At 38.3% G+C, this 25,028-nt stretch overlaps 1 pseudogene; it reads left to right on the top strand.

Annotated features, from left to right (window-relative positions):
- The first annotated feature begins 125 nt into the window (after positions 1-125).
- LOC114757669 (molybdenum cofactor sulfurase-like) lies at positions 126-24,867 on the top strand (annotated as a pseudogene).
- Positions 24,868-25,028: the final 161 nt, after the last annotated feature.

Genomic DNA, 25,028 nt, shown 5'->3' with positions numbered 1-25,028 from the left:
AATGAAATGGACACACATGGCGGTCAGACAAGAAAGCCAGGGCTAGACTGCGGCGTTTTGCGTTCCCACCAAACGGGCCAACGGGCTTCATTGGCTTCCCAAGTTTCATCATCATCTTTCATTCTCTGCAGTTTTCCCTGTAACTGAACATGGACGCCACAAAGGAAGAATTTCTCAAGGAATTTGGCCAGGATTACGGGTATCCCAATGGTCCCAAGAGCATTGATGAACTTCGAGCCACTGAATTCAAGAGATTACAAGGTCAATAAGTTTATCTCAGTAGACAATTTCAATTTAAAAAAGATAGGAAAGTGGGAAAGAAATTGATTTTTCTTTGACCTTTTTGACCTTGGGTTTAGTCTGGTTCTGCTCAAGGTATGGAGTTTGTTAAGGGGAAGCTATTATTAGTTGAACGGGGTTGATGGTAGAAGCGGTGTTTACTGAGGTTTCCCAGTCGAAAAATAGAAGAACAAGAGAAAAAAGTAACTGAAACATATTCTGTGAAACATTTCTAACAATGGTGATAGACTAAAATTCAACAAGCCTCCTTCCTTTTCATTGCAAGACTATATTCAGTTTGAAGGAAGCTATTCTTCATGTCCGATATGTATGTAGAATTGTTATTGTGAACAGTTTGTATTAAGATGACTTTAATTACCAATGAAATATGTGCTTAAACTGTGTGAGCGGCAAAAAGTGTGATGTCTGTATCAAGTAAAGGGTTTTCTGTTGTGTAAATTATTCCGTTGCAATTTTAATTTTTAGATCTCGTATACTTGGATCATGCTGGAGCAACTTTATTCTCCGATGAGCAGATGGAATTGGTTTTCAAAGACCTTACCAGCAACGTATATGGAAACCCTCGTATCCTGATACGACAGTGATAACGTTAAGATAGGTGCATCTTTATACTGGCTTATTTTGGGCCATGTAAATAACTTCAAGTATTTCGTTTGAGCTTGTTATCCTTGACATAATTCTATTTGCAGCATGTATGATTTTCCTTTTCCTTTTTCTTTCACACACATGTAAATATGTATATATATTCAGTTTACGGTGCTTATGTTGAAGAAATATCCAGTTTTGTCCGATCTTCAACACAAGAATCAAGGACTTAGGTCCTGCATGCCATTTGCTTGCCACTTGCGACCAGTCTGTACTTTGTTGGATGTTTCAGCACCAGCAGTTTGATTTGTTTTCAAAAAAGATCTGCTTGCCCCGGATTGCTAAATGACAGATTTTTAAGAGAATTAGTGCTATTTCATGTGATGTTACTTTGAATAGTTTCATTTGGAAGGCCTTTGTTTGCCTTTCAATGTTACCAGTCATGCCACTTGTAATTCAAATGGCTGTTCAGCATTTTTTGGTTGAAACGAAAGTCGAAAAATTTGAATTTAAAAGCATATATGTTCTTCAGTATGTCGCAGGCACTCTTCTGTCTGTAGCAACTATTATACTTTGAATAGTTTCGTTCAGAAAGGCCTCTGTTTGCCTTTCAATATTACCAGTTACTTATAATTCAAATGCCTGTTCAGCATTTTTAGCTTGAAGTTAAAACCCAAAAATTTGAATTTAGAAGCATAACTGTGTTCCTCCGGATGCTGCAAGCACTATTCTGTCTCTAGCGACTATTTTAGCAATTAAGGTAATTGGATCTGGCTTGTGGAAGAACTAAAGTAGGAACTCCTGCCAATTTTCTGATGATCACTTGTATTGGGGTCTTGCTTATGATAAGCAAATTGCATCTATCCAGTGCTTGCTGTAACTGACATGGTAGTAGAAACTGAAGAGGAATGAAACAATGTCTAAGTACTACATCCTAAATCCTCATTTCCTGTGATGATATCTCATTTATGCTTTCATCAAGGAATATTGCTTTTGGGACTCAGAGGGTTTTTCTTGGTATATATTCAGATTAAATTGGAGGTTTCTTTTTTTTTTTTTTGGGCATTAGTATAATATTTCGTGCTTTAGATAATGTCTTTTGAGTAATCCTCCTCATTATTTTACCCTTCTTTTTGTATTCAATTGAGTCAATCTTCTACGTGAAAAGAAATCCTGTTCATATAAATTGTATTCTTACCTGTGGGAGTAACTTATTTTATCGGTAGTTTGCGTCTTCTTTATTAAGTAAAATTCCTTAATCTCCACACTAGATAGCCAAAGTGACTCCAGTTCTGCTACATTGGAGATTGTGAAAGAAGCTCGTCAGCAGGTACATTGAGTTGTCTTGACACATGGGCTACCTGTTGTAAAAGTCAATAAGCTTAGTTTGAAAACAGCTTTTGTGCTAAGAGGTCTTTAGGATCAGTGAATATTATATCTTAAATTCAGTCCTGTCTATCTAGGAGATGGTGAATGAAATACTAAGTTAAATTGCCTGATGGATGACTGAATTTTCTTCATTTTTCATGAGCAACATGCTACTGTGGATGGCCTTGTCCTTTTGCCTTTGTTAACAAACCTTGTAGGGTGGGCCATGTTACCACTAGTTGCTAACCAGGCTATTACTATTAATGTTTTTCATTTTTTCATTATTTGTAGAGAGAATCAACATATCTAAAAAATTTATATTCGGCTTGGATTATTGTACTGTGTGCCATACAGGTCCTTGACTACTGCAAAGCATCTCCAAAAGACTATAAATGTATATTTACCTCTGGGGCTACAGCAGCGTTGAAGCTGATTGGCGAGGCTTTTCTGTGGAGTTGTAAGAGCCATTTCATGTATACAATGGAGAATCACAATAGTGTTCTTGGAATGAGAGAGTATCCTTTCTAATAAGTAAATTATTCAAGACTGCAAATATGGTGACATTATGAATACCAAACTATAACACATTAGCACTTCATATGGTATTGATGCCATTTTAACTGTAATTATATCTATTTTCAATTAACCATTTTGTAATTCCAGTTAATCAGTTGTTAAATGAGCAATTAGGTCAAATATAGTTAATCCTGTTGGTATTTACTCCTTTATGAGTTGTGGATCCAAGAACAGATCTTGTGAGATACGGTCAAATATTTATTTAGCATTAATTATTTGTTCTCATTTCTTTCCTGCTTTGAAGAGAAGATTGTTGGCTTGTTGTACCTTAGATTGAATTGTCTTTAACGCAAGGACACACGCTTGGTACTTGAGCGTGTAATGTTGAAAAAGAAATGGAATCATGAAAAAAAAAAAAAATAGTATGTTTAAATGCGTAACATTTTAGATTGCATAATGTATAAGACTGGTATCTAGTGATTAAATGTGATCTGAGATTTTTTGTTTTCCTCTTAATGCAGTTGTAGGTTAATTTGACTTTATCAACATCTGAAGAACCATATTTATGCTGCAATTTTTTTGTTTTTATTTTGATGATGATTATCAACATCCCATGCACTTAACTAGTGTTAGATATGCTCTGAATGAAGGAGCTGCAGCCACTGCAGTAGATATTGAAGAGGACATGCATCCATGTGTATCTGGAGATACAATTTCCATAAGGATATCACCACACCAAGTACAAAGGAGAAAAGCAGCGGGATTGCAAGATCAAAAGCCTACTTGTAACTTTTGAAGTCATATGTTATTCTTGGGGTTTTGGACTTTCTTTATGATATCTGCTTATTCATTTTGCCCCACAATGCAGGTGATATGTATAATTTGTTTGCCTTCCCCTCAGAGTGCAATTTCTCAGGGTTGAGATATAGCCTTGACTTGGTTAAGATTATCAAGGAAGATTCGAGAAGGATTCTGGGAGGTTCTTCAGCTTGCAAGTAATATGCTACATTGTTTGTCTTATTCACTCCTTAGGTCTATGTATTGCTTTACATCTGTCATTTAAATAGCACGTAAAATGACATGGTGCTGTTTATATTTTCTGCTACAGTGTCCATCATATAGAACGTATTAGGACAATAAAACCGATTGTCAAATTCATGTTGTTATGCAAGTTTCCTCTTGCTTCTGGTGTCCTAACTGAGTTTTTTCTTCATGTTTAAATGAAATGTATGATAAAAAGAGGCCAAGGAAACTTTTCCTATCTCAATCCATGGTTTATTCTCTTGTTTAGAAGCTTAAATTGTTTTTAGATTCTTATATCCAGAACACTTGCCTGTTATATATGTATTGCTCCGCTTTTAGGATTTTGATATTACTTTTATCTGGATTACCGGGATATTTCACCAAAGAGTCCTTTACCCTTATCTTTGTTTTTGCCTTTTGTTTTATTTATTGTTTATTGTATTTGCTTTTGCTTTCTTGCAGTATTTTATTTGGCTTGTAATGCAATGGTGATTCCTACAACAAATAGAAATATCTTGGCTTTGGTGGAAGTAAAGCTGATATATTTGATTTATCTTAGGGGAATTGCTGCTGCTTTTGAATATTTTGTTTGCCTATGAAAAGATTCCATATAGACAGACACGTTAATTTTACATTGGACTAGATCATGCTATTTTGCTGTTCTCTCTTTTTCTCTATTCCTACTGGTCTTACATCATTGGTGGCTACCTTATTCTGTGTGACATCTTCAGAGCATTGATGGTAGACATTTGTTTGTATGTTGTTTTTGTGGAAATGGTGGCCAGTGGATTGTCCTGATTGATGCTGCAAAAGGATGTTCTACTAGACCTCCTGATTTATCCACGTATCCTGCAGATTTTGTTGTTATCTCCTTTTACAAGGTAGTTTGCGATAGTTGAACTCATTTTGATTGATCATCAATGACTATGAAAAATTGACGTTTTACCTTGTGGATTTTTATTAAGATGTTTGGCTATCCCACTGGGCTTGGAGCTCTCATTGTTCAGAATGGTAAGAAACTTAAATTTAAAAAAAAATATATATATATTTTAATTTTGGTTTAAATTAAACAAGATGCTAAATTAGTCATGATATTGATGGAAATTTTATACTTGCTATATTAGACTAATTTCACGAATGTTTGTCTTGTAATGATTGTCTTCATTATTCCTTTTCTAATCACAGATGCGGCCAAGTTACTGAAGAAATCTTATTTCAGTGGAGGTTTGTGGCGTGATGGCTTGATGTCTATCTGTGGTTAATGCTCAAGTCAGTCATTTATCCTGTCCCCATTGTAGGTACAGTTGCTGCATCAATTGCCGACATTGATTTTATCAAGAGAAGGGAAGCTATTGAGGATCTGTTTGAGGATGGCACTGTTTTGTTATTGGGCATAGCATCTATTCACCATGGCTTCAAGATCCTGAGTTCTCTAACGGTATCAGCAATATCACGGTATGTAGAAGAGCATACATACATACATACATGTGTGTGTATAAAGATTTAAACAAGCCTATGTTCCTACTTAGAAGCACTGATATGGTGTTGTCCTCTGGTATCTTATCTCTGTCTATTTGAATTTTGACGGCATTTTTTCTTGATTTGGTATTGCTTATAATTTGCAAAATCCGCTGTTTTAGAATATTGATAAAAGTTACGAGAAGGAATTATGCTGATGACATTTATAGCTTTGTGAACGTGTTTATGCATCGTTTCTTCTGTTTGAAAGACAAGCACAATTAGTATATAACATGCTTGTAATTTGTAATGTCCAAACACACAAGAAAATATTGAAAATTCAAACAAAATACAATGAAATGCCATTGAATCACTTACTTGTTTTAACTTCTAATGCTAACTTTAGAGACATCATTCTGCAATACCAACCTACACCTCTGTTCGCACATAAATTTTTGTTGTGAAACCTGATTGACTATTTAGATAAGAAATAGCAAAGGTGATCCAAAATACTTTGCTAGCCAAATTGGCTGAAGGTCAGTGCCAAAGATCATTTCACTCCAAATTTTAAGCTGTTAAGTAAAAGTTACATGAATAATTTGATTATAATGTCTAACATACCTCCTGAACATGGCCTTCACATGAAAGCCCTATGGCATGAGGTTTAGACAAAGTGAAGGCTTTTTACACCTTGTGCTGAAACTCTATTTTGATTAATAAGGGGTACCAAGGGTTAAACACCTGACCTTTTTGGATCTAGAGGCATTCATTTCATGCCAAATACTATTTCAAGTAAAAAGCTTAAGGTGCTAGGTGAAGGCCCACGACCCATCTTCATGATTAAAATTCTGTATGTTCTGTTACCCAAAAGAAAATATCCGTACGTTCTGAGTAATACGAAGCCTTTTTGCCTTGTAGGCATACAATGTCTCTGGCCTTGTATACAAGGAGAAAGCTTTTGGCCCTCAGGCATGGGAATGGATCCAGAGCGTGCATGGTCTATGGATCTCATAAATCAAGGGTATGTTACTGTATAATTTGGTTGTTGTCCAATGCTCGGTTTTATATGATAGTTTTTTTCTTGTGGTTTGAAAGTTTGTGACTTGTGATGTTTTTAGTTTTTTCTTTTGGTGGTTTGAAAGTCTTGTGACTTATGGAGGTTGTGAATTTCACAGTTGGAAGTTACCAACCTCTCAATGCATCTGTTTAGGTGGTTGCAACCTCCCACTGCATTGCTGTAAACATTGTACAACATTATGAATCTAATTCAATTTCTGGAGCACTTTAACAACTTTGGCTTTCAATAATAAATTGCCCTACATAGCCGATGGTGAAGCTACACTCCTGTATTCAACCAATGTTGGAAAACCTGTCCTTGCATTTCTTTTTATCAATGTGATTTGCCTATGGTTTCTTCCTCGGAATTGTCCATTGCTTCTTAAATACATCCCCATTAGCATGTTCTGTCTCCACCTCTGCCTTGCCATTGTCCTTGCTGCCCTCTGTACCTCCCTTAATCTGCCAAGGGCAAAATGATGTAAGGTTTGGCTTCCATGGAAGTCAGGTGACTTCCATGGGGTATGGGATGGAACCAAGTTTAATGAATTTTGATGGAAGTCTGGTTCCTTGGAAGTGGGCTTGCGGCACACTAGACAAGTGTTTTTTTTGACTTTGATCCTGAGTTCCATTTCCACCCTTTCCATTACCCATACGCCAAATGGGCATAAAGTGCAATGTGGAGGATCCATAGCTCTAAGGGTAAAAGCATGATTTCAAAACTAATTCATAATCATGTTTCAGCTGTCATTTCTCCCTGTGCATCTTCATACTCTTAGTCCAATGTCTGTTATTCCCTTGTAATCATTACTCAATATTATCTATCCCCTTTTTTCTTATTTTCCTTAAACAGGGCATGAGAGTCATTTTCTATACTCAAAATTACCTTTTCATTCACTTTCTATTTTTTGTACCTACATGACTCCTTACTTTTCCATTTGACCTTCCAATGTTGACATCTTCCTATGGTTTTTCTTCTCTTCTGTTTTCCTCCCTAAACAAAACTTTTCATTATTTCTTAGGTTGTTGTTACCCTTCTGACCATCATTCTAGGTCTTCTACATTCATAGGATTGAATGCATATAAAAAGAGATAAAGAGAATAGATAATGGGTGTAAGGGTACAAGTTGGATCCTCTATATTTATGAATTTCACCCTTTTTTTTTTTTTTTTTTGGGGGGGGGGCACTAAGAATGTTACTATGTTCAGGGTGCACCTCCCTTCTTTACACCATGATCACTTTTCGTTCTATCTTCAACCAAAAGCATTATATGTATCTATTTTAGTGAATGTAGAGGACCAGGATAGTAAACAAACGTAAAAAAGACAGCTTGTTTCAATGGTTTCACTGCTCCCTTTCTCCCTAAAGTCTGCTCATTGGGCTTTGTGTCTTTGACCTTTGGCAAGATGGCATCTTGACTTCTCAAAAGTTGGTCTGGATAACCATAAATATGGCACTTGATGCTTGTGTTCCTGCCTCTTTGTTATTTGAATTTTATAATGTTTTCTTTATTAATATTTATTATTGCAATGATGGCGAAGTTGGTGAGTTGTTTTTTGTTTTCTTGAATATCATTATATTTAATTTATTTGAAAAGTAAAGTCTTGTAAGTTGGAACTAAAAAATTAATATGTTGACTTGTATTCCTTTGAAATAAGTAAACATTAAAATTGTTTTTGGTGGGTTTCACTTATTATATGGGCTGGTAATGTATTATAAAATATTAATTTTTATTAATTATAAAAATATTATATTCTATATATTTATTGCTTCATATAAGTATTGTGCAGTTCCCACGCCTTATATTTTTAAAGATTGGCATTTCCTGTACCCGTCTTAATTTTTATACCTTCAACATAGAAGCTGGATAATTCGCCAAGAAATTTGTCAAGGTTGTTTTTCTCTTTTTGTTTCTGTATCTCACAATATAAGCAGCTGTTCCCTCATAGTTCCTTTTGACCCATTAGTAAGTGTTATCTGTGCACTTGATTGTCATTTTAGCAGGTAGAAACCATAACTTATGTAGCTGATTGGCTTTAGATTTAGATCATAATTTCCTGTAACTTTAAGTTGTAAAGCTTTTCAAACAAGAGGCAGTGATTGATTTTCTTACTATGATAAAAGAAAATAAACAGGCCACATGCAGAATTCTCCTATCTTGTTACTCTTATTTATCTTAGTTTTCTTGAAATTAGTACTGTTAGAATTTGTGCTGTGGAAAGTTGTACAAGATCTTATATTCCTTTTATTATTGTTGTTGTTGGCGTCGTCATCATTGTTGGTTTTTCTCTATAAGTGGAGCTAGCTTGATCCAGTTATTTTTCCTAATCCAGGAATTGTGTGATGAAATGGGTCCAATTGTCTCATTCAACTTGAAAAGACCTGATGGTTCTTGGTATGGATACCGAGAAGTGGAAAAGCTGGCATCTCTATCAGGAATTCAGCTACGGGTACAAATGAGGATTTTCTTCATGTTGCTAACCTGTCTTTTTGAAAGATCATGTTTTCCATCTATCATGATAAGACCAAACTTTTTCTATTTGCTTGTCCTGATCTAGCACCTTGCTACAATGCTGATTGTATATCTGTATCTGCTATCTGTTTAGACAGGATGCTTCTGCAATCCTGGTGCCTGTGCAAAATACCTTGGGTTGTCTCACTTGGATCTACTTTCCAATACTGAGGTTGCTGCTTGTTAATGTTATTTTCCAGCTATTGACATGATTGGTTTGTCTAAGTTTCATTTGTTTATATCCTTGGAATGATAGTTAGACTTACAAACACAGGCAGGCCATGTTTGCTGGGACGATCGTGATATAATTAATGGAAAGCCTACTGGAACTGTAAGAGTATCCTTTGGTTACATGTCAACATATGAAGATGCCAAGGTTTGAACTCTTCTTGTCATCTTATCTTTTATTCAACGTACGAAGGGGATCCTTTGATTCGGCATTCTGAGTTAGTCGAGTCTTTGTGAGTAGGGAGACCAGATTGAATAATTCGTATTATTCATATATTTCCAGAGCACATGTACACAGCTTTATATGAATTATACAGAGCAAGAAAAAGGAAACATAATAAAGGCCTATAACAGCTACATACAACGGTAAAAGAATCAAGGAATAATGAGTAATAAATGATGGAATAAATGGCAGAAAATCAGGAGGAAATAATGAGCATTATCTCGGGGATTTCACACTCCCCCTCAAGTTGGACCATAGATATCAATCATGTCCAACTTGCGCACAAAACCTTCAAATTTTTCTCTGTGTAATCCTTTTGTAAAGATATCAGCTGTTTGATCCCATGTTGGTACATGTATGAGAGTAACAAGCCCTCCATCTAATTTTTCTCGGATAAAGTGTCTGTCTACTTCAACATGTTTGGTTCTATCATGTTGCACCGGGTTGTGAGATAGGCTTATGGCAGCCATACTGTCAGTGTATAACTTCATGGGGAATTCCATGTCCATCTTCAGTTCTTCTAGGACCCTCTTCATCCAGATTAGTTCACATATTCCTTGTGCAACTGCCCTATACTCTGATTCTGCACTGCTTCGGGATACTACATTTTGTTTCTTACTCCTCCACGAAACCAGGTTTCCCCAAACATATGTGCAATAACCTGTTGTAGATCTTCTGTCTCCTTGAGAGCCCGCATAATCTGCATCTGTGAAGATCTCCACCCTTCGATTGGTACCCTTCTTGTATAATATACCTTTACCTGGGTTGCCCTTTAAGTATTTCAAGATTTTGTAGACAGCTTTGAGATGTTTTTCTTTGGGTGCATGTGCATGTTGGCTTGCTACATTAACTGCAAACGCTATATCTGGTCTTGTGTGGGAGAGGTAGATTAACCTTCCCACAAGTCTTTGGTATCTGCCTTTGTCAACATCATTCTCTTCACTCGCTTCTTCTTCTTCTTCTTCTTCTTCTTCTTCGTCTTCACTATCTTCGGTTTCTTGTTTATCCTCTGAATCTTCTTTGTTTGCTTCGTTCTTTTTCTTTTTTCTTTTAGTTGTGACCTCAATTGGGGTAGAGCTTGGTCTACAACCTAGCATTCCTGTGTCTTTGAGTAGGTCAAGTACATATTTCCGTTGGGATATATATAGTCCTTTCTTTGATCGAGCCACTTCCATCCCAAGGAAATACTTCATTTCCCCTAAGTCTTTCACTTGAAATTCTTTTGCCATAGCTGCCTTTATTTTCTCAATTTCTTCTGAGTCGTCTCCTGTGAGTACTATGTCATCCACATAGACACTTAGGATGGTTTTCTTGTTATGTCTATGTTTGAAGAATAGTGTGTGATCACTTTGTCCCTGAGTGTAGCCCTCATTCTTTAGGACTCGGGTGAACCTTTCAAACCACGCCCGTGGTGATTGTTTCAGGCCGTACAATGATTTCTTCAGTTTGCACACCATGTTTGGTTTTGTGGTAGGGAACCCTGGTGGTGGTGTCATGTACACTTCTTCCTTGAGGTCACCGTTTAGGAATGCATTTTTTACGTCTAATTGGTAGATGGGCCAGTCTAGATTGGTTGCCAATGACATCAGAACTCTCACCGTGTTGAGTTTAGCTACCGGAGCAAATGTCTCTGTGTAATCTGTTCCATAGATCTGTGAGAAACCTTTTGCCACAAGTCGTGCTTTGAACTTCTCAATGGTTCCATCAGCTTTGTACTTTACTGTGAATACCCATTTGCATCCAACAGCTTTCTTGCCTTGTGGTAGGATAGCTTCTTCCCAAGTTCCATTCCTCCTTAACGCGTTCATCTCTTCCATGATAGCTTCTCTCCAATTAGGAGATGTTAGAGCTTCTTCAATGGTAGTGGGAGTTCTTGTAGCGTCTAAGTTGTTTATAAATGCTCCATATTGTGATGATAGGGCTTTGTAAGATATGAAGTTTTCTATTGGGTGTTGAGTGCAGCTTCTAGGTCTCTTTCTTAGAGCGATTGGAAGGTCTAGATCTGATCTTGTGCTCTCCATAGGTTCTGCATCATCTACACCAGATTTATCAGATTCCTTGTTGGCAGGATCTGTCAACTGTTCAGTCGCTTGGTTTTGTTGGGAGCTTGATGGCCTATGAGGAGGTTTTATTTTCCTGTTGTAAACTTTGTTAAATTCCTTATGTTTTCTTTTGGTATGGTTTTCTCCCTCAGGTTGATTGTGTCTTTCTTCCTGAGAACTTTGCTGTTCATTTGAAAGGGTGAGAGGAGGCTCATATTCTAGGTAGGGTTGATCAGGTGACTCATATTCTAGGTAAGACTGATTTTCATTCGGGTCCTTTTCTATCGGTAGCAATTCACCTAGACTCTCCCCCTGAATTGTGGCCTTGGGATAAAAGGATTCTGACTCATGAAAGGTAGCATCACATGTGACATGGAGTTGCTTCTTAATTGGGTCGTAGCACTTATACCCTTTGTGGGAGGCAGAGTATCCTAGGAAGATACATTTGACTGCCCTAGGATCTAGTTTACTATGATGGTGGATGTGAACAAAGACAGTGCTCCCAAAGACTTTTAAGGGAAGATTGTTTTGGAGATATGGGACATAATGAGTGGATTGAAGAACTTCTAGAGGTGTTTTGAAGGAGAGGGGTTTACTTGGCATTCGATTAATTAGAAAGGTGGCTGTGAGAATAGCATCTCCCCAATAGTATTTCGGAACATTATGTGTGAGAAGAAGAGTCCTGGCTACTTCAAGGATGTGTCTGTTTTTCCTTTCGGCAATGCCGTTTTGTTGAGGGGTGTAAGGGCAAGAATTTTTGTGGATGATACCGTGTAGTTGGAGGAAGTGAGTCAGGTTTTTGTTAATGTATTCTGTGCCATTATCTGTGTGTAAGACTTTTATGGAGGTTTGAAACTGATTTTTGATCATGTGATAAAAATTAGAAAAAACCGAATAGACATCTGTTTTGGCTTTTAGTAAATATGTCCAACAAACCCGCGTATGGTCATCAATAAAAGTTATAAACCATTTTTGAAGAGTTCGGCTAGGGGTACGACTTGGTCCCCAAAGGTCACTATGGATAACCGAAAAAGGAGAAGAAGGTTGGTAAATGTTTCGATGAAAACTAGTGCGTTGGTGTTTAGCAACCTCACAGATATCACAATAAGTATCTGAAATTTCTTTATTTGAAAAACTAGAAGGAAACATTTGAAGCATATACTGAAAGTTTGGATGACCCAGACGTTTATGCCATAAAAGAAAATCACTTGATTTAAAGGAAGACACTTTATTTCCAATGCTAGGGTTTATTGAGGCTTCATCAAAGTAGTAAAGACCATCAAACTCTTTAGCATAACCAATCGTCTTCTTTGTTGACAGGTCCTGAAATAAACAGTGTGTGTCATAAAAATCAGCATGACATTTTTCATATTTGGTGAGTTTATGGACAGAAAGTAAATTGCATTTTAGATTTGGAACATGTAGTACAGCATAAAGAGTTATCTGGTTTGACAAGCGAATACTACCTATACCAATCACTGGTGATAAAGAAGCATCAGCAATTTTTACTTTTAATGAGCCATCACACGGGGTATAAGTAGTAAATAAAGTCCGGTTATCAGTCATATGGTCAGAGGCACCAGAGTCAATTATCCAACATCTACCTGAACATAAGCCCTGGATGGTATTTAAGGCATATATAAAGTTACCTCTATGGACCACAGTGGCAGTGGGTTGAGCTCGTGCTGGTTGCCCAGAAGGTTGAAGGTTAGTTAGGAGCTCCATTAATTTTGAAACCTGTTCGGTCAATGTATTTTGAGATGTGGAAGCCTTTTCCTCACTTTTCTCAGCAACATATCCACGGCCTCTTCCTCTCTTGGGCTTCCAATCTACTGGTTTCCCATGAATATCCCAACAAGTTTCTTTTGTGTGTCCTGTTTTCTTACAATGCTCACACAAAAGTTTAGTCTTTTGATTTTTAAGGTCAGTTCCACGAGAAATGAGGGCAGATGATTCAGATTTATTTATTTGGGTATCTAATAGAGGCTGTAACATAACCTTTCGGCGTGACTCCTCCCTCCTAACTTCCGCAAAAGCCTCTCGAACGGTAGGAAGAGGCACACGACTCAAGATGCGTCCTCGTACTGCATCCAGATCCGAGTTGACACCAGCGAGGAACTCAAATAAGCGCTCCTTTTCGACCTTCTTTTTGTACTGGGCTGCATCCTCAGAGCACTTCCAGTTTTCTTCGTTCTGGAGGTCTAATTCCTGCCATAAAGCAGACATATTTAGATAATATTCGTTTAGGCTTCCTGTACCTTGTTTCATCTGCCACAGCTTCGTTTTGATTTCAAACGTTTGAGAGACGTTTTCTCCATCAGAATAAGCTTCGCGGACCGCCTCCCAAATCTCTCGGGCTGTTGGGAGAAACATGAAGCTACGTCTAATGGTGGGTTGCATTGCGTTGATCAACCAAGAAGCTACCAGTGAGTTTTCAATTTGCCACACGCGTACAGCTTGCGAATTCGTGTTGGGGGGATGCGCGACATCACCGGTGAGGTACCCGAGCTTCCCTCGTCCTTCAACAGCGAGGCGGATTGACTGGGCCCACTCTCTGTAATTATCGCCGGTGAGTCTCTCCGGTACGATCAACACTGCATTTCCTTCGAAGCTTTGGTTCAGCGCAACTGGCTTCGAGTTCGTAGCGGCAGAGCCGTCGGGTTCCATAGTCGACTTTGTCGACTCGTTGAGATCGTTAGGCATGACACGATACGGTCAACAGGTCAGATCTCCCCCTCTTGCTCTGATACCATGTGAGTAGGGAGACCAGATTGAATAATTCGTATTATTCATATATTTCCAGAGCACATGTACACAGCTTTATATGAATTATACAGAGCAAGAAAAAGGAAACATAATAAAGGCCTATAACAGCTACATACAACGGTAAAAGAATCAAGGAATAATGAGTAATAAATGATGGAATAAATGGCAGAAAATCAGGAGGAAATAATGAGCATTATCTCGGGGATTTCACAGTCTTGTTAGGGTAGCTAACATTTACTAACTATGTCATGCTCATAACAAAGTTCAAATGAAGTGAGGGAAATCTCATTTTCATGAACTTGTAGTTTGGCTTGGCTTCTTGGTTCATGTGTCAATATTTGATGATTCTTGAATGCATTTCCAACAATCTTAGGTCACCATTCTTTGTAATCTAATTCTTGTGTTCCTTCTCCCCCCCCCCCCGGGCCCCAAAAAAAAGAAATTTATTGATTTTGTAGCAGGTTCCTTTATTTCACCTGAAAGTCACTTTGGCCATACAAAACAATTGAAAGGTCTGTGCTCTTTAATTTATGACATCCTTCCATCTAGAGGGCTTAGTGTTTTAAATTTTTTATTTCTCTCGTATTGCTGCTCATATTCTTTGGCCCTAAAAGACAGGAATAAACTTGCATTATATGCAAAATAAAAGTGCACACACATATGAAGCTTATTTGTAGGCTTGCATATGCCAACCAAGATAGATTTTTCAGCCAGTGATTTGAACTTATGCACAAACATTTACTTCATGCAGGCTTTGACCATTGTTCCTTGTCTTCTTGTTTTTCTCTTCAATCTATTACTATATATCCAATAAATCCTGTGGTGGTTTCAGCTCGGGAAGTTGGCCTCATAGCAACAATTGTAATCATTTACTTTTCACATATTATCGTCTTATTAGAAATGAGGTTTATAATGAGGTTTAAGAACAGAGAAAACAGTGGGTTGCAATTGCTGCTTCTAGCTCAACCAGAAACACGAGTGGTAAACTTATCTCTCATTGGGAAAGTTCACTTTATTGTGCCAAACTTTCTTCTGATCTTTTCCCTACCATGTGGTCAATTCATTGTTACGGATTTGAAGCCCGTTTATATAACTGATCCTTTGGGAAGGATTTGGTCTTTTTTATCATATCATTGGTCACAACTCTGTTTCTGTTTAGATGGGAATTTTCTCATATTTCCCCCTTCTCCATTTCTGTTGTCTTCTTTATTGTATAAAATTTCTCACCTTCTACTTCGAATATTCTAATTTATCACAAATAATCAATCAAGATTTCTCCTTTAAAATAAAAAAAATATCCTTAATGTACATTCTCACCTGCAATTATTATAATTACAGATATGTATCTCATTTCTGAAAATTTTGAGCAGGCCTGAAATATGATCGGGAGTGGATTCTTAAAAGCCTTAGTGGCGAAATTCTTACACAGAAGAAGGTAAAACCATTATTTGATTCTTGAATCCTTCAATGTGTGTAATTTAATGTATGGATGCACATTTCAGAGATTGGACTTGGTTTTGTCGTTGCTTACGGTGGTGGATTTTGATTTTTTTTATTTTTTCCTGGTAAAACAATTATCATTTTCTTCTTTCTCATTTCAACGTAATGAAATGAATTCTCATTGGTGAACTCTCTTCTGCATCCTTTTCAGTTTTTATCTTGTGATGTTGATTGTACTGTTTACGTGACAAGCCCACAAGATGATACACTATGATCATTTTAATTTCTGATCCATTGAACCATGTTTCACCTATCTATTAAAGGGAATGAGAACAAAACTGAAAGCAGTGAATTTTTCTGGGACCAAATGTAACTGTTGTCCTTTTTTTTTTTTTTTTTAAATAAAAGAAGAAAGGGCAATGGTGATTGATGAGGCTTGATACCCTGCCAAGAAAATAGATGGATTGGAGAAAAGCTAGAGAGAATCTAATAAACCTACGATGCTTCACATCAAATGCTCTTGTCTCTATTTATATGTATCTAGTTTGGCTGGTCTTGTCTTTTCACTCTTGTAATAAACAGTGTTCTAAGAAGATCCGATGTTTCCTGGCAGAATCGTTCCAGGCAATGCTATAATGCCTCTTACGAATGTTTTTTTTCCCAAGTTCTAGCCTGCCTCTAAATGCTTCAGAAGAGAAAAATTCAAATGCATAAAAGGTGTGAAGAAATATTCTTGAAATGCATTGAAATGTTACAAAATGCATTAAACACAATAAGAAATCTCTGAAACTTGTCAAAATATTTTATAATTGTCAAGGGTAAGTATATATTATGATAATATTTGTCAGTAATTCTGGTATATTTAAAATGTAAATTGAATAATCTGTTTACAATATTTTGCAGTATCCTTGTCCTGTTTTTTTAGAAAGTTGTATTCCATGTTGTATTGTAAATATCTCCTATTGATTAGATTCAGGTTTTAAGGCAAGGTTGACTATTGTTGTTTGCGCAAGTCATACTTTGTCACAGGTGCTAGCCAATTCTAGCTATCTGCCTATCCTATTCGTGGTACTTTATAGTGAGATTTGATTTATTATGTGTTGCTTTTGTAGGTTCCTCAAATGTGCTTTATAAGCACCTATGTTGACCTCAGTCGAGGAATCTTGTTTGTGGAGTCCCCACACTGCAAAGAAAGACTACAGATCAAGCTTGATTCTGATGTGGACATCAGTGGCAGAGAAGATGTTGGTTTGTATGGTCAGAGGTATATGGTTGCATATTTGTGTCCACTAGAATTTTATATACACTGAGTTCTTGTGGATGGTATTGGGTGATTTTAGTTGGTAATTATACGGGGAAAACCTGAAAATTGTAGACTAACTTTCATTTAAGGATCGAGGCAGCGGATGGTTGAAACAAAGAGCATTGTGAAATGAATCCTATTTTGTTGCTCTGTTGTGCTTGTCAAGAGGCATCCACAGGAATCCTTTCTTCTTTTCTGTTTTTTGCCTGTTTTTTTTTGGGGCGGGAGGGGGGGATCCTTGTTAGCAGCATGAGCTTTGGGGTATTTTTGTTATGTGTAAGGGTGTTTTTGTCAGCAGATGTATGTATTTCTATTCCTATCTCTTACAAGATGTGATTATGATATTACAATACGCCTTCCTAGTATTTTGATGTGCTCTCCTCTACATTGGAATATAAAAAGAAAATGATCTGATAGTTTTACTTTTTGAGCAAGTATAGCAGAATTCTACTTCGGCTGGCCAACTAAATCCTTTATAAATATTGGAGCACCATGGAATCATGTAAACCAGTCACATTATTTTAGTGATAATTGATCAGAGCCAACCCCCCCCCCCCCCCACCAAAAGAAAAAAAACCCAAAAAAAAAAAAAAACTCCTTTTCATGAATAACTTTTCTGTTGGCAGAACCAACAATTCCTCTTGCGATGCATAGAGTTTAATTGAATCTCTCAGTCTGTCCTTAACACATGGAATTATTTTACATGTGAAATTGATCTTTCTCCTTAATTCGTTATTCTTTTTAATTATTATGGTTCAGTTATTATTGTTTCCTCTGAATTAAATTTTTTTCCCTTCTGGCTTGTCACTATATGAGATTTTACTTTTGTGTAAACGAATCTTTCAAAATTAAATCGCAAATGCCCTGATTAGTAAGCAGTAGACATGCCCTTTCATTTTTTAACCTCACGCTTGGAATAATTGTTGTGCCCTTCAGGTACATAGTCCATAGTTACGATGAAGACGTCAATGCTTGGTTTAGCAAAGCCATTGGTAGACCATGTGCTTTGTTACGCAATTCTAGTTCTGACCATGATCTAATATTGAACAAGTCCAAAGACGCAGTTACATGTGGAGATGCAAAGAGCAAGCTCAACTTCGCCAATGAAGCGCAGTTCTTGCTTGTGTCGGAGGAAAGTGTACTTCACCTCAACAACAGATTAAGTCCCTGTATGCCCTTGTATTCATTTTCTCATGATATGCAATTCCTTCTACGGGAATAGTCAATTTCTTCTAAATATGCAATAGTTACTTTCACTCTTTCTAGGGAACCTTAAATATTCTGTCCATTATATCAAGGAAGATCATAAACTAGTTCATGACAAGTAATGGCTTATTTGATCGTTGATTAAGCTATTTAGTGGGTTGCAAAGGGGATTTCATGTATTAAACAATGGCTTGATTAATTGTGATGAAATTCCTTTTGGATACAACAACCTTCCATTTCAAAATTTCCACTATTTTTCAATATAGAATCGGGACCAATTATAATTGATGTCACTAGATGTGCAGAAGAGCCCATGCGCAGAAGACATGCAAGTCACTCCAACTAGATTTCGACCAAACCTTGTGGTATCTGGAGGCAGGGCCATATGATGAAGATGGATGGAGAAGCCTTAGAATTGGGAACCATTATTTCAGAGTAAGTTCTCTAACCTTGAATCCCTTTAAGACTTGTTTGCGGTGCCATTTGAAACTCTTGGTGCACATTGGAAAAACTTCCGTATGAATTATTTCCAATGATATGATGAACTTAAAATGATAGTAGAGTTTTACATTACCATTGAGTCATCATATTGTATGAAAACTGTCCTAACTACAGAATATAAAGAATGATAACAGTTAGGATTTAAATACAAATTAACATCTTTGGCATGACGTACTGTAATTAAATATAACAAAGCTCTTATGCAACCGGTTCGTGAAGAATCATAATGATTACAAGATAACCCTTGTTGGGTCATGTTATGATTGGAGAATCTGATGGTATTGCTATAAAAAAAACTACATATACATTTTTGTCTTGACATTTTTTTTTTGGGGGGGGGTTGTACAGAGCATTGTACTTGGCCTCTTGGGATCCATCATATGTTAAGCTGTATATATTGTTTGGTAGCTCAGAAATTCTCTATCCTTTATACAGGAGACGAGATATGTAATCCTTACTGTATTCTGCATATCATCACTTTACATTTACCTTTTCATTATTATTATTATTCTGTTCAAGGACACGAAGAATATTTCCCTCCTTAAAATCACTTTTTCCGTTTTATTTTCTTTGGTATTCTTTTGGATTGGTTTGCATTGTGATGCTTAATAAGGACGTAGCTGTTTTCTCTGATTCTGATATTTTCTTCCTCTCCTCTCCAGTCATTAGGGGGATGCAACCGTTGCCAGATGATCAATTTTTCACAGAAAGATGGGCAAGTTCATAAGTCAAACGAACCCTTAGCATCATACCGGAGAGCAAAGGTTAGACAATGATATCATAATATATTGCTTACTATCTTGCAACTTTATTTCAATTCTATACTCAATGGTTAAACATGTTTGGTTTCCCATTGGCAACTATAGGAACTATTGTTTTGATAGAAGCAGGTAACTACTTGCTTTCACCAAAACTATGTTTTTGGTGGGCTTTAACGTGAAATTAAACACACTCGAGTAGGAATGCTCAAACCTGATAGAGAGAAAAGGGAGAGAAACAGAATATTCATTCCACACCAATTGATTCAGAGCAGTACACAATATATTCCAGCCTTCACACACGTCAGGCCACACATTCTCTCTCCTGTAACTAACTAACTTTTAGGAACTTACTCTCTTTCAACCTAAGATAATTACCATAAAAGCCTTACCGAATTAGAACATATATCAATACTCCCCCCCTTAAACAGAATCCTTGTCCACAAGGATTGTCCTGGTAGGCGGTGCCGCAGTAGAAAATTCAGGAAATTGCTGCTGGATGGTAGATAAGTCTTCCCATGTAGCGTCTTCAGGCTGAGAATATTTCCAGTGAACCAACACTTGTGTAACAGCAACATTGTTTTTCTTAATGATTTTCCGGCCCAAAATAGTCTCTGGCTCCAGGGTAAACTGTCCTTGGGAGTCAATAGGGGGTAGAGAGGGGGCCAGGACAGAAGTAGGCCCAATATGTTTTTTAAGGAGGGACACATGGAAGACTGGGTGAATCCGTGTCTCTGCTGGTAATTCAAGCTTATAAGCAACAGCTCCTATCTTATCCAGCACCTTATAAGGACCAAAATAACGAGCAGCCAATTTATGAAGGGAGGAATTGTTCAACAAATTTCGACGAAAGGGGTGCAGCTTCAGATAGACCATATCCCCAATATTAAAGTGACGTTCAGACCTGTGTTTGTTGGCTTGTTGGATCATTCTATGCTGTGCCTTCATCAAATGTTGCTTGAGCAATTGTAAGACCAACTCTCTAGAGAGACAGGTGCGATCCACTAAATCATTGGAAGAATCGCCAGCAATATAAGGTAAATGTATTGGTGGTGCAACACCGTAGACAGCCTCAAAGGGTGACATTCCAATAGAGGAATGATGGGTAGTGTTATACCATAGTTCTGCTAGAGGTAGCCATTTCACCCATTGTTTAGGGAAATCCCCCGACATACATCTAAGATAACATTCCAAGCAGCGATTTAGAACCTCAGTTTGGCCATCCGTTTGAGGATGGTATGCAGATGAATATTGAAGTTTAACCCCATATAATCGGAAAAGCTCTCTCCAGAATTTGCCACAGAAAATAGGGTCCCTATCTGTTACGATTGATTTAGGAAATCCATGTAATTTGACCACATTGTCTAAGAAAATCTGAGCTACCTCTACTGCTGTGAAGGGGTGTTTAAGGACCATAAAATGAGCAGCCTTGGAAAGGCGGTCAACCACTACTAAAATAGTGGATTTCGAGTATGACTTGGGAAGACCACTGATAAAATCCATAGAAAGATCAGTCCATATGTGCTCAGGAATAGGTAAAGGTTGAAGTAATCCTGGTGAGGCAGTCAACTCAGGTTTAAATCGCTGACATGTAGTACAAGCACGCACAAAATTCCGTACATCTCTCTCGAGTCCCTTCCAATAAAAGAAGGAAGAAATCCTTTGGAAGGTAGGGTGTATCCCTGAATGCCCTCCAACCCCATCCTCATGAAAAAATGAGAGTAAATCATGACGGAGGCCTCTATCAGCGCCAACAACCAGCTTGCCATTCCGTTTCAAAAGCTGATGCTGCCAAGTGAACTTAGGATGTGAGGAAGGATCCTGTTCAAGAGCAGAAATCAAAGTTTGTAGCTGTTCATCAGTCAACCAGGAATCCCTAACCCGTTCATAAAGTGGGGAAACAGGTCTGGATAAAGCTAAACAAGAGGCGTCCCCCCTCCTAGATAGTGCATCTGCAGCTGCATTCTCACTTCCCTTGCGATAAACAATTTCATAGTTCAGCCCCCACAACTTATGTAGCCACTTAAACTGATCTTGATTCAAATCACGCTGCTCCAATAGGTGCTTAAGAGGCAAATGATCAGTTTTGATGATAAACTTGCGGCTGCACAAGTAAGAGCGCCATTGTTTCACAGCAAAAATGATAGCCAACAATTCACGTTCATAGGCTGAAAGGGGCTTCTTCTTAGAAGCCAAGACCTTACTAGCAAATGCCACTGGATGCCCATTCTGAGAAAGAACAGCTCCTAGCCCAGTCCCGGAAGCATCAGTCTCTACAATAAAGGGTTCATGAAAATTAGGAAGAGCTAACACCGGAGGTGAAACCATTAATTTTTTTAGCAGGAGGAAAGCTGCATTTGCCTCAACAGACCATTGGAAGGGGATGTCTTTCCGTAATAAATCAGAAAGGGGTTTACTAATAGCTCCATAATTCCGAATAAAACGGCGGTAGTAACTAGTAAGGCCAAGGAACCCACGTAGCTCTTTTAAAGTAGAAGGAATAGGCCAAGAACAGATTACTTCAAGTTTCCTTGGGTCAGCTTGAACACCTTGAGCAGAGATAATGTGACCCAAATAGTCTATTTGAGTGGCAGCAAAAGTACATTTGGAAAACTTTGCAAACAGCTTGTGATGCCTCAAAGTGGATAAGGTTGTATCTAAATGCTGTAAATGTGATTCCCAATCCCTGCTATAAACCAATATATCATCAAAAAAAACCAATATAAATTTTCGCAAGAAGGCCTTGAAAACATAATTCATAAGGCCCTGAAAGGTAGCTGGGGCATTTGTAAGCCCAAAAGGCATAACCACAAACTCATACAAGCCATCATGGGTTCTAAAAGCTGTTTTATGGACATCTGACCCTTTCATTCGTATCTGGTGGTAACCAGATCTGAGATCGAGTTTAGAAAAAAACACAGCACCAGTCAATTCATCTAAAAGCTCTTCTATCACAGGGATGGGAAACTTGTTCTTTACTGTAGCTTCGTTAAGCCTCCTGTAATCAACACAAAAGCGCCAAGTGCCTTCTTTCTTTTGTACCAGAACCACAGGGGCAGCAAATGAACTGGAACTCTCACGTATAATGCCATGATGAAGCATCTCCTGCACTTGCTTCTCAATTTCGGTTTTCTGCATTGGCCCATACCTATAAGGTCTACAGCTTATAGGCTTATCACAATGCAAGGGAATCGAATGATCGAATGGACGGGAAGGGGGTAACTCTTTAGGTTCTTCAAAAACATCAACATAACTATCTAGTAGCTTATATAACTGCTGTTCATGTTCCTTGGGAAGGGACGTACGGTTCTTTAGCTCCACTTGTAAGGATGAGGATGCATTAACAAGAAGAATACACGCAGCAGCAACTAAATCATGGTTTGAAGAGAGCTCTGTTAAAACAGAAGAAGGGGAGTAACCCAAGCCATGCAACTCAATTTTTCGACCCTCGTAGATAAATTCAAATAATCTCAATTCAATGTCCATAGCAAACCGACCGATCGTCCTCAACCACTGAGTTCCAAGAATCATATCATACCCCCCAATTTTCATAATTAAAAAGTCAGCAGTGAATATTGAGTCACCCATTTCCCATGCTAAATTAGGACAATGCTTAGTAACTATCACCTGCCGTGCATCTGCTACAGTGAGTCGGATTGCAGTACGGTCTTGAGGTTTTAATTGAAGCCGTTTGGCTACCGAGGCATCCAACACGTTATGTGTACTACCGGTGTCTACCAGAATAATGACCTTCTGATTCTTAATCTGACCAACGAGTTTGAGAGTGGGCGCTCGGTGGTCTCCTTCAATGGCATTGATTGTTCCTGAAGCATCAATCTGAGCATCCCCCAAAGCGTCTTCGAAGTGATCGTCCTCTTCTTCAATTACCAACGCAAATAATTGCGATTCCTTGCAGCGATGTCCGGTGGAGAATTTTTCGGGGCACCAGTAACATAATCCCTTCCTCCTTCGATCATCCATTTCCTTTTTTGAAAGTTGCCGGGTCGGTTTAGAAGAAGCAGAGGCAGCCGTGACCGCAGAGGAAGACGTAGTGGATCGGCCTGGTAGCTGGTCGAATGATCTAAGCTTAGAGTTTCCTGTAGCATCCGTAACTGGGCTTAGTCGAGGGCCCATTACTGGTCGCGACCCAACAGACTCCCCTGGTACCCAGCTGCTAGAACGGCGATAGGACACCGGTGTATTATCATGGAGTGCCTGGATAGTCGATTCTTGCAACCTCGCCGTCGACATTGCACTCGAAAGTGATGAAGGAGCGAAGTTGAGAACAAATTTTTGAATATCGGCACGGAGCCCACCGATAAACAGATTAATGGCAACTGGTTCGGGCATGTCAATCTCGGAGAGGAGTTCGTCGAACTTCTTTTCATACTCAGAAACGGGGTCGGTTAGCTGTTGTAGCTTCTTTAAAGTAATCAGAGGATGCTCATCTCTAATATCAGCGAACTTGATCTCCATCTGCCGAAAATACTCAGCCCACGAAATCTCTGTAAGCGAGCGATGGCGCATGAATGTTTGGTGCCACCGCAACGCATGGCCCTCAAGGTGAATGCTGAGGAGGCGTATACGTTGGTCTATTGGAGTTCCGTCGACCTCAAAGAATTGACGGACCCGATATGCCCACCCACGAAAATCAGACCCATCAAACTTTGGGAACTCCACCCGGCTCTGTTTGGTGGCGATCGAGTATTCAGGGGTCGAACGCGAACGCGAGTCGTGCAGCTCATGGAAGGACCCAAACGTTGGAATAGCGGGCGAACCTGAACCGAGTATGCCAGCTTCACTCGAACCAGGTCGTTTGTCACCATCGCCGGAACCAGGACGGATGCCAGTTGAAGATCCCATTTGAGACAGCTTAGAGGATATGTCCTGTAATGTCACTTTGAGGTCAGAGATATGAGAAGATTGTTGATCCAATCGAGTATGAACAGAGTCAAGAACGGTCTGTTGCTGATCGAGACGATGTTCGATGTCAATGAAACGATCAGATGAGGATCGCGTCTCCGGCGGAGCCATGGGCCGGAGAAGGAGCGCTCTGATACCTTATGATAGAGAGAAAAGGGAGAGAAACAGAATATTCATTCCACACCAATTGATTCAGAGCAGTACACAATATATTCCAGCCTTCACACACGTCAGGCCACACATTCTCTCTCCTGTAACTAACTAACTTTTAGGAACTTACTCTCTTTCAACCTAAGATAATTACCATAAAAGCCTTACCGAATTAGAACATATATCAAAACCTCTGATGTGCAATTTTTCGTTTTTACTGAACCTTCTTTACATTATCTGCTCTGTTTGTTCCCCTTCCCTTATATGGCTTCGGTCTAATTCTGATTTTACACAATGAAATAGTGGAAGATCTTGTTTGGAATTTTGCTTAGATATGAACCTAGTGACAAAGGGGAACAACAATGTGATTCATGGCTTCATGTGGGACGACATGTTCATCCAGATCCTGTTTAGTTGGTCAGCAGTTTTGATCAAAAGAAGGAAATATTTGAGTATGAAGCCCATACACACAATAATCCAATAACAACACCATGAGAAAAAAGTGACCGGAAGATCCCAGTGGCCGGGGTATTTTGTGTTGTGCATTATTGACAGTATAAACACGGATCCTTTCCAATGTAGGTGAATATTTCAATTATTACTATATATGGAAATCAGAAGCAGCTGTTCATGATATCGGTTTGGCTTCAAATATTACTTGTAATTTTC

The sequence above is a fragment of the Neltuma alba genome, unplaced genomic scaffold (genome assembly GCF_004799145.2).
Source record: "Neltuma alba isolate B1F8T4 unplaced genomic scaffold, ASM479914v2 tig00001496_pilon, whole genome shotgun sequence".
NCBI lineage: Eukaryota > Viridiplantae > Streptophyta > Magnoliopsida > Fabales > Fabaceae > Neltuma > Neltuma alba.
Note: the sequence above shows the minus strand (reverse complement) of the source record. Positions and strands in the feature narration are given on the sequence as shown.